Here is an 11358-nt window from a genome sequence, read left to right on the forward strand (position 1 = left end):
AATATGTGCAGCAAGGCTGACAAATTATTTTTAGCTCATCTGGTTTTTGAAAAAATAATGTCGAGCTATTGTCGTCGTCGTCGGCGGCGTCGTCGTCGTCGGCGTTGCTTACGTTTTACGGTCACTTACATGGAAACTATCAAAGCTATCACTTTGAAACTTGGGGAACTTGTTCATCTAATACCCTTCTTTACATTGTACCCTATAGATGCCGAGTTTTTTGGGGGTACAAAACATGAATTTTGATGGATTTTGGTTAATTTAGAGAATTGGACACAGCTTCTGTGATTTTTGTTACATTGATTTCATTTTTTTTTTCACACACAATAAATGGATAATGCACTTCAATATATCAACGTAATTTAGAGTCACACAGTTGGAAGGGTAGGGGGAGGGTGGGGATATTTCAGCATTTTTGGACTTGTGCTTTGGTCACTTACATGCAAACTATCAAAGCAATCACTTTCAAACTTTGGAATACCTGTTCACTATCAAATGCAATAAATGAAATAAATAAACCGTAAAAGGGTAAAATCAGACGAGCATTCAGCATCCGCAGGCGGTGGTTTTGTTAAGTTATGTATGATCTTGCTCACTTTTGTCTATATATATATTATATATTACACTACCCACTGGTGGGGCTTCATTTGTATAAGTTTGAACTGGTTAATGATAGACTGGTAGATGGGTCATGAGATGAGAAGTGCAAATCACTATAACATCATTTAAGTACATCATTTAAGTACATCATTTAAGTACATCATTTAAGTACATCATTTAAGTACATCATTTAAATCATTTAAGTACATCATTTAAGTACATCATTTAAGTACATCATTTAAGTACATCATTTAAGTAATATGAATATATTTGTTTACTGAACAAATTTTTAAATTGATTTTGAGTCATATTTGTAAACATCTACTTTAATTCACATACTTAACGTTCATAAACTTCGTATTGAGAGAGTTGACTGCATTGGTTCAATGTTACAGCGTCCACGGTACCGGAAGAGTCCAACCGGAAGAGTCCAACCGGATGGGATGCCCCTAACAGCGGAGTTGGCGAAGAGACTAACAACTCACTAAGGACGTCCTGGCTTGATGGCTGACTGGTCGATGTGAGCATGTTGTAATAAATGGTTACTTCTTCTTCTGCTGCTGCTGCTGCTGCTACTGATGTTGATATGATAATGGTGATGATGATGATGATGATGATGATGATGATGATGATGATGATGATGATGGTGGTGGTGGTGGTGGTGGTGGTGGTGGTGGTGGTGGCGTCGGCGGCGGCGGCGATGATGATGATGATGATGATGGCGGTGGCAGCGGCGGTGGTGGTGGTGATGATGATGACGATGATGATGATGATGAGTTTCATAGGTTAATTAATAATGAATTGTAATTTTTTTGCAAATGTTAACAGTGACAATGTCCACATGTGTAGCAAGGCCTGAATATCTGACCCCTTTTGAGTTATGCCCCTTATTCGGGTAATATGAATATATTTGTATAATGAACACATTTTAATCGATTTTGAATGATATTTGTTTTACTTCTACTTTAATTCACTTGTTTATCATTTGTTTGTTTAATTATGATACTTGTTTTATTGATATAAACTTTTTATTGAAACAAGTGACTTCATTGCTTAAATGTTACAGCGTCCACGGTACCGGAAGTGTTCAATCATCCAACCGGAAGTGATGCCCCTTGCAATAGAGTTGGCTAGGTGACCAGTTGGCTATTGGCAACAAAACACTGATGATGGCTGGACTGTACCAGGTGAGCTGTGTATCAAAGATAAGGTCGAACAGTCGTTTAAGATATTTACATTGAATTTTGACATATTAACTAAATGTGCAGTAAGGCTGATTTAAAATTATGTAATATCTTTAAATTGATTTTTAATGATAATTGTAAACATCTACTTCACATCACATATTTAACGTATCATATAAACTTCTTATTAAGTGAGATGACTGCATCAGTTTAATGTTACAGCGTCAACGGTACCGGAAGTGTCCAACCGGAAGAGATGCCCCTTCCAGTGGAGTTGGCTTAGAGGGTCACAACTCACTAATGAAGACGCAATGGCTTGATGGCTGAACTGGTCGAGGTGAGCTTATTGTAATGTAATTGTAATTGGTGATTATATGACAGTGGTGGTGATGATGATGATGATGATGATGATGATGATGATGAAAATCTTGTTGATGATGATGGTGGTGGTGGTGGTGATGGTGGTGGTGGTGGTGTTGATGATGATGATGATGATGATGATGATGATGATGATGATGATGATGATGATGATGATGATGATGATGATGGTGGTGGTGGTGGTGGTGGTGGTGGTGGTGATGATGATGATGATGATGATGATGATGATGATGATGATCAGGTCGAGGTGAGCATGTTGTATTGAATGGTGATTAACCGAACCCAAGTAGGAGAAATATGAATATATTTTTTATTGATTTTGATTGATATTTGTTTACTCCTATTTTAATCCACATGTTTAACAATTGTTTATTTAATCATGATACTTGTGTTATCTATATAAACTTTTGTCGAAATAAGTGACTTCAATTTTTTAATGTTACAGCGTCCACGGTACCGGAAGAGTCCAACCTGAAGAGATGCCCCTTACAGCGGAGTTGGCGAAGAGAGTAACAACCCACCAAGGACGTCCTGGCTTGATGGCTGACATGGTCGAGATGAGCATGGTGTAATGGATTGTGATTATAGTCTGGCGTTTTCATGATGATGATGATGATGATGGTGGTGGTGGTGGTGGTGGTGGTGATGATGATGAAGATGATGATGGTGGTGGTGGTGGTGGTGGTGGTGATGATGATGATGATGATGATGATGATGATGATGATGATGATGATGATGATGATGATGATGATGATGAATTTCATTGGTTAATTAATAATTAATTGTAATTTTGTGCAAAAGTTAACAGTGGCAATGTTCAAATTCATAGCAAAGCCATAATTTCTGACACGTCTTGAGTTATGCCCCTTATTTGGCATACAAACTTCTTTATTTAGGTTGGCAGTATGGGACTACAATGGCAGTAAAGTTTGCTTCAGATGCTGTCGACAACTTCATCAACAAAGTTATGTAATTTTATTCTCACTTTTGTGAATAATAATTTGTTTTGCACTTTGTGGATCAACGTGAATGTTTTCACTCAGAATGTCACTTTATATCTCACGAGCTTATCATTTATTATTTATAATATATGAACAATATTTTCGAATGTTCATTTTAAATCAATAAGTTTGTGAAATATATCAGTTTTCCTTAGTATTTTTTTTTAAGTACACGAAAATTGAAAAGGCATTTTCTGCTGGTTTTAGAGATCTTGTAGTGAAAATGGTAAAAAGTGCCAGCCATGTTTCCCAAGATTTCTTTAACCGAACCCAAGTAGCAGAAAATGTTTATTTCATTTTCTTGTATGTGAATATTTAATATTTTTATTGATAATATCGCACATTGGAGGGGGTTCATTTGTAGAAGTTTGAACGTGGTTAATAATAGACTGGTAGGAAAGACTCTTGGGATTAGAAGTCAAAAACAATATAAGAAATCGATTAATTAATCTGAATATATTTGTAATATGACCAATTTTTCAATTAATTTTAAATTATATTTGTTTACTTCTACTTTAATTCACATGTTTAAACATCTGTTTGTTTAATTATGATACTTGTTTTATTGATATGAACTTTTTTGAAACATGTGACTTCATTGCTTAAATGTTACAGCGTCGACGTTACCGGAAGTGTCCAGCCATCCAACCGGAAGAGATGCCCCCTGCAGTGGACTTGGCTAAGAGGGTAGCAACTCACTAAGGATGAGTTATGTGCCTTATTCGCTAACAAACTTGTTTAAATAGGTTGGCGGTATGGGGCTGCAGTAGTAGTCCTGTTTACGTCAGCTGATGTCGACAACTTCATTAACAAAGTTATGTATTTTTTTTCTCACTTTTGTGAATAAGAATTGGTTTGCAGTATTTGGATCAACTTTGTTTTTATCTAAACAATATAGCTTAAAAGAATGTTTTAGTCAGTAGGTCACTTTATATTTCATGAGCTTATCACTTAGTAATTATAATTTATGAACAATATTTTCAAATGTTCATATTTAAATATATTTTTTTATAAAATATCAGTTTACCTTCGTTTTGATATTTTTTTTAACTACAGGAAAATTGAAAAGGCATTTTCTGCTGGTTTTAGAAATCTTATAGTGAAAATGGTAAAAGGTGCCAGCCATGTTTCCCAAGATTTCCTTAACCGAACCCAAGTAGCAGAAAAATGTTTATTTCATTTTCTTGTATGTCAAAATCTAATACCTTCATCTGTTATATCGCACATTGGAGGGGGTTCATTTGTATAAGTTTGAACGTGGTAAAAAATAGACTGGTAGGAGAGGCTTATGAGATGTGGTGTGAAAAGAAATAAAAAAAATCATTTTAGTAATATAAATATATTTGTATAATGAACAAATTTTTAATTGAATTTCAATGATATTGTTTTACTTCTACTTTAATTCACATTTCTTTACATTTATTTATTTAATCATGATACTTGTTTTATTTATATACTTTTTATTGAAACAAGTGACTTGCTGCGTAAATTTTAGGGCGTCCACGGTACCGGAAGTGTCCAACAGGAAGATATGCACATAGCAGTGGATATCGCTAAGAGGGTAACAACTCAACTAAAGACGCCTTGGCTTGATGGCTGAACTGGACAAGGTGAGCATGGTGTAATATAGAGTGATTATAGTCTGGTGTTTTCATGATGATGATGATGTTTTTTTACTTGGGTTTCACTTGGCCAGTATGTTGAACATTTGTTTGTTTAATTATGATTAGTGTTTTTTTCTGACTTCAGTATTGAAATAAAGGTACATACATTGGTTCAATGTTTCAGTGTCCAGTGAACCGGAATTGTCCCACCATGGACCTGGAAGTTGATACCTCTTGCAACGATGCTCCATCAGTGGCAGTGGCCATGGTATGAATTAAACAACACATTGCTTGGTTACATTTTAGAATTAAAATAAAAATAATAATTAATCGAATTATCATTAATATAAATATCACTCTAGCTTGAAGATAATTCATACAACAAAGATATAAACTTTTATAAGTATTTAAGTTGATAATTAAACATTTGTTAATTAATCATGATACTTGTTTTATTTATATACTTTTTATTGAAACAATAGACTTCATTTCTTCAATGTAACAGCGTCAATGGTACCGGAAGTGTCCAACAGGAAGAGATGCCCTTTGCAATGGATATGGCTAAGAGGGTAACAACTCAACTAAAGACGCCTTGGCTTGATGGCTGAACTGGACAAGGTGAGCATGGTGTAATGTATAGTGATTATAGTCTGGCTTTTTCATGATGATGATGATGATGATTTTTACTTGGGTTTCACTTGGCCAGTATGTTGAACATTTGTTTGTTTAATTATGATTAGTGTTTTTTTCTGACTTCTGTATTGAAATAAAGGTACATGCATTGTTTCAATGTTTCAGTGTCTAGGGAACCGGAAGTGTCTCACCATGGACCTGGAAGTTGATACCCCTTGCAACGATGCTCAATCAGTGGCAGTGGCCATGGTATGAATTAAACAACACATTGCTTGGTTAAATTTTAGAATTAATAATAATTAATCGAATTATCATGAATATAAATATCACTCTAGCTTGAATATAATTCATACAACAAAGATATAAACTTTTATATGTATTTAAGTTGATAATTAAACATTTGTTAATTAATCATGATACTTGTTTTATTTATATACTTTTTATTGAAACAATAGACTTCATTTCTTCAATGTTACAGCGTCAATGGTACCGGAAGTGTCCAACAGGAAGAGATGCCCTTCGCAATGGATATGGCTAAGAGGGTAACAACTCAACTAAAGACATCTTGGCTTGATGGCTGAACTGGACAAGGTGAGCATGGTGTAATATATAGTGATTATAGTCTGGCTTTTTCATGAAGGTTGATGATGATGATGATGATTTTTATGATGATGATGATTTTTACTTGGCTTTCACTTGGCCAGTATGTTGAACATTTATTTGTTTAATTATGATTAGTGTTTTTTTCTGACTTCTGTATTGAAATAAAGGTACATGCATTGTTTCAATGTTTCAGTGTCTAGGGAACCGGAAGTGTCCTACCATGGACCTGGAAGTCGATACCCCTTGCAACGATGCTCCATCAGTGGCAGTGGCCATGGTATGAATTAAACAACACATTGCTTGGTTACATTTTAGAATTTAAATAATTATTTATCGAATTATCATGAATATAAATATCACTCTAGCTTGAATATAATTCATACCACAAAGATATAAACTTTAATAAGTATTTAAGTTTATAATTGAAATTTAATGAAGATGATTAAAAAGATGATAACAAAGATGAAGGTGGTGCTGTTGGTGATGCTGCTGATATTGTTGTTATGTTAAATGATAATGATTTCGTCATCAAGTTACCGAAACATTGTAAAACACATGATTGATAGCCTTATTGATATTTTGTTGTTTTATGCTATTTCAGCCGAAGGCCTCACATACCTGTCTAGTCCATTGAGCACTTTTGAAGTTGGCTAAGGATAACACCTCGCTGATGACACAATGGATAACACTTACTGTGGACACAATGGCTTAATTGCTAAACTGTTTAAGGCCTTTTCACGAGAACAAAAGGAAAATGAAATTTAATATATTTGCTCTGCGTTTGGGAAAAACACTAACATTTATGTGACAACATTTTATTGAACTGACAATCAAATAGTGTTTTAATATGCTTTAACTCTAATGTTTATGTAACTTTCTTTTATTGATGGAACATTTAGATGTTCATTGTTATATTGTTGTAACACTCGTAAGTTTATGTGACATTTTTATCTTGATTTGACATCCTTATATTGATTTGACATTCTAATGTTGATGTGACATTTTTATATTAATGTGACATTCTTATATTGATGTGACATTCTAATGTTTATGTAACTTTCATTTTATTGATGTAACATTTAGGTATTTGTGTGACATTGTTATATTGATGTGACATTCTTATTTTAATGTGACATTCTCATGTTGATGTAACATTCTTATATTAATGTGACATTCTTATATTGATGTGACATTCTAATGTTTATGTTACTTTCTTTTCATGATGCAACATTTAGATTTTCATGTGATATTTGTTATATTGATGTGACAGTCTTAAGTTAATGTGACATTTTTATCTCGATGTGACACTTTTATATTGATGTGACATTCTTATGTTGATGTGACATTATTATATTTATGTGACATTGTTATATTGATGTGACATTCTAATGTTTATGTAACTTTCTTTTATTGATGTTACATTTAGGTGTTCATGTGACATTCTTATTTTGATGTGACATTCTTATATTGATGTGACATTCTAATGTTGATATGACATTCTTATATTAATGTGACATTCTTATAATGATGTGTCATTCTTATATTGATGTGACATGCTTAAGTTGATGGTACAACCATATATTGATGTAGCATTCTAATTGTGATTGTGATTCTTCCATTGTCAGTTTTAAAAGTTAATTAATCGTGTAGGTGCAAATTCTTATGTGGTCACATTACTAATCAACTTAATGCTTGATACTGCACAATGTATATTTGATTTAATGTTGTATGTGAATTATAAATTTGAAACCAGACAAATGAATGAGGCTCGACATTCATACTTTGTGAGCCGACACTTGGCAAATGAGCACAGGGTTCCAGAGTTAACCGTCTCTGGTTTTACCTGGCCGGTCGGTAGAGCAACTCAGGACTTTTGTAGCCAGTGTTTGATTCAGGGCTATAGTGTACTTGTGTTACATATCTTGATATGTGCACAGCTGAGGACTTTTGTAGCCAGTGTTTGATTCAGGGCTATAGTGTACTTGTGTTACATATCTTGATATGTGCACAGCTGAGGACTTTTGTAGCCAGTGTTTGATTCAGGGCTATAGTGTACTTGTGTTACATATCTTGATATGTGCACAGCTGAGGACTTTTGTAGCCAGTGTTTGATTCAGGGCTATAGTGTACTTGTGTTACATATTTTGATATGTGCACAGCTGAGGACTTTTGTAGCCAGTGTTTGATTCAGGGCTATAGTGTACTTGTGTTACATATCTTGATATGTGCACAGCTGAGGACTTTTGTAGCCAGTGTTTGATTCAGGGCTATAGTGTACTTGTGTTACATATCTTGATATGTGCACAGCTGAGGACTTTTGTAGCCAGTGTTCGATTCAGTGCTTTAGTGTACTTGTGTTACATATCTTGATATGTGCACAGCTGAGGACTTTTGTAGCCAGTGTTTGATTCAGGGCTATAGTGTACTTGTGTTACATATCTTGATATGTGCACAGCTGAGGACTTTTGTAACAAGTGTTCGAAGGAGTGCTATAGTGTCCTTGTGTTACATATTTGACATGTGTATCTTTGTCGGCTGCACGTTATCTCTTAATAATAAAATCGTCTGGTATTTTAAATATGCGTTGTTGTTTTTAGTAAAAGCGATCTTAAGCGAATGGTTAATTATTAAACTAATGATTTATCTTGAATGACTTTTGACTTAAAATAAACATGTGAATGATTGACTTGAAACCAAATTGGAAAAGTATTCAATATTTATAGAAATATAATTGCAGATCTTTTAGCAGTTAAAATACCATTGTATCATACAATGTTGATTTTGTTTGAACTTATTAAATTATAAAATGTTTCTTTTTGTTATGTTATTTCTTTGATTAACGTATACTATGCCAGATTTTGGGAATACTCCGTTAAAGTATTTAGTAAGGTCCAAATGTCAATTGTTCCCTTACAGAAGAGCGGTTTGTGTGCAAACACTATTTGAGCATACGGAAAGTAACCTTAACTAAAGAAGCCCGGCATGTACCTTAATTCTATATTTGAAGTAACTTTGTTGACCAAAGTATGGAGTATGGAGTAAACTTACGCATTCAAAAATATTACACATATTAACGTTCTACCTTATCCATGGGGAGTGTCCATATGAGGAACTTAAGATAGCGCATAAATCCAACAGGTTGGATTTTGTCCCGCCTTATAATAAAGAACCACTCCTGAGTTAATGACATTTATTTTCAAATGATTTTCAATGCTTGGAACATACCCAAACCCAAGAAAACCATATTATTTACAATTTGTCTTAAAAATACTGTACACCAAATTGGCACCAAAAAGTTTATTTCTGTTACGAATCCCAGGACAATTATTTAATAAAATGTTTTACTCTTTGATATCATAATTGTAAAAAAATATACCATTTTGTTAAAAAAAATCAGAGTCGGAGACCGGGTTGGAACCGATGTCGCCAAAATTGCAGACCAGTGTTGTATCGACTGTGCTACGAAGGCTTACTCTAAACAGTTAGAGTATTTAAGCTAAATACCTTACTTGGTAATATCACGTCATAACATCGACTAGCCAATCACGCATAAGGAATGAATTATACTAGGTAAACATACCTAATAATCTTTTTTTTAATGGAAAAATACGAAAATACTGCGAAAATAAATCAATTGTAGACTATGTGGTACTTCAGTTAGTAAGTTTCAATGCATTGTAAACATCGATACCAAGTTTATGTCAGTTTTCGACAATTTTCCTTTTTTTCGCTATTTCATCATACGGTGTAAAGCCCCTTTAATCATCACATGTGATGGTTATCAATAAAATCAGAGCAACTGTATATCGTGAAACACAATTTTAGATCAGAAATGCAAGAACTAATTAGCATGCATAGAAGATGTTGTGTCGGAAAATATTTGCAATTGCCGTAATGCCATTCATTTAAGGTATGGAAGTCTAAATGTAAATATATAACTGTATGTACCTGTTTATACAATTTATAATATAGAAAAAAAGAAATCAATTTAATGTATTATTTTAGTAGTTTGATTTTTTTACTTTTAAGTGACACTCTTATTCAAAATCAATACATATACATATATAACTAACATCAAATTTGACTGATAAACCTTTAACTACTTATTAAATAATGCGTTGATGGAAAACAAACAAACTGTTAACAAGATTGAAACCGCGTATTTTATAGCAGAAAGTGCAAAAATACTAAAGGATTGGTGAATGCTTTAAGATTTACTGTGGTCTACTATAGTCTTTAAAGGTAAAGATTCCGTGTTTAAGCTGATTTCTTTCAAATTAAATCGGCACCCTTCATAAGAATCATAGTTTTCGACATTTGTCCATCCCTTTTGGAATTTTAAAACAAAATTATTAATTGTGATGCATTTTATTTGGGAGTAAGAATGAATCTTTAAAGACCTCACAAACTTCGTCTATGACCGGTGTACAACGAATTTAAATTGGCTACAAGAGCACTTTTTATATCTCGAATTTGTTCAAAATAATGTCCTTATACATGAAACATTTAAGCATTTACTAAAAACAATAAAGACCTCGAATGAACAAACTGTACTGTTAAGTGTAGTGCGACCAAGTAGTATTACCAATAATTTAACATGCGTTTTATATATATCCTATTCATGTTGTTGCATACATTGTAACCTAAATTAGTAAATACAACGAGTTTTGAGTTGAGTTGAGTTAAGTTAAGTGTAGTGCGACCCTTGTTTGAATTCAATCCCTTTAATAACCTGCCAATATTCTAAAATGATGAAAATATGAGTTTTGAAATATAATAATCATATGACGTAGAAAACATCAATTAAAGAATTCTCATCACATCATTCAACATAATTGTGATGTATTGAAATTATTAGAATTGTTATGAGTTTTAGGTGTATATAATTATATATGTATTTCCCCGAGAGGTCTAAGGGTCGAGGCAACTTGATGTGTTTATAATTATGGTCAAACGCATTGAGTGCTAAGTGTTGACCTTGTGTATATAACAGGTGTAAGGCATAAACAATAATAGGTTTGTTTCCGTTCTTATGCCCCATATAACCAGCTTAGGTAGGTCGGATTTTTTTTGTATAAAATGTTCATGTCACATGTTTATGCAAACAGATACTTATTAACATTCACTCGAGAGAAGTACGCGTTATTTTCCAGAACAACATATTTTCATTACAAATTAAATAGAACAAAACAAACAACGACAACTTATAAGGACTCAATTAAAGTAATGCAATGTACATCAACACTTGCTTTCTAAATAACAATGAGTCAAGAGTGATGAAAAACAAATGTTAAATTATTTAAAGTAGTTTTGCCCTAAAGTAAATTAATGTCCTAGTAAAGACAAACGCACGAG

Source organism: Mya arenaria, chromosome 7 (genome assembly GCF_026914265.1).
Source record: "Mya arenaria isolate MELC-2E11 chromosome 7, ASM2691426v1".
Taxonomy (NCBI): domain Eukaryota; kingdom Metazoa; phylum Mollusca; class Bivalvia; order Myida; family Myidae; genus Mya; species Mya arenaria.